The following is a 418-nucleotide window of genomic DNA, read 5'->3' as shown; positions in this document are numbered from 1 at the left end:
GGCCACAGTCCATGGGGCCGCAAAGAGTCGGACACGAGTAAGTGACTAACACAGGTCACAGGAGGAGGATGTAGCAGGGTGGTCTTTCCACCTGGCCCAGCCTCGACAACCCCCCTCGCCCTACATCTCCCAGAGACTCTCCTCCAACCACTGTCCTCAGGATCTTCCTCTGTCTCTCCAGCCTCTGGACTGCTCCCCGCTCAGGGCTCCCCTCAGATACCAGCCACTCCAGAGGCCTGCCATGACGCCCACCTCGGGGGAGGCCTCCTCCTCCTCCCAGCCCATCTGGTTGTGGTTTCTTCTCAGCCCTTAAGGGGCCTTCCTTTCCTTGCTGACCCCTCCTCTCCACTACAAATTGGCCCTGATGCACCTGAAGAGGCTGGTCTACCAAGAGTCCTGTGGTCCCCGCTTCAGGGTC

This window comes from Bison bison, unplaced genomic scaffold, assembly GCF_000754665.1.
Source record: "Bison bison bison isolate TAMUID 2011002044 unplaced genomic scaffold, Bison_UMD1.0 scf7180017864080, whole genome shotgun sequence".
Taxonomy (NCBI): Eukaryota; Metazoa; Chordata; class Mammalia; order Artiodactyla; family Bovidae; genus Bison; species Bison bison.
Note: the sequence above shows the minus strand (reverse complement) of the source record.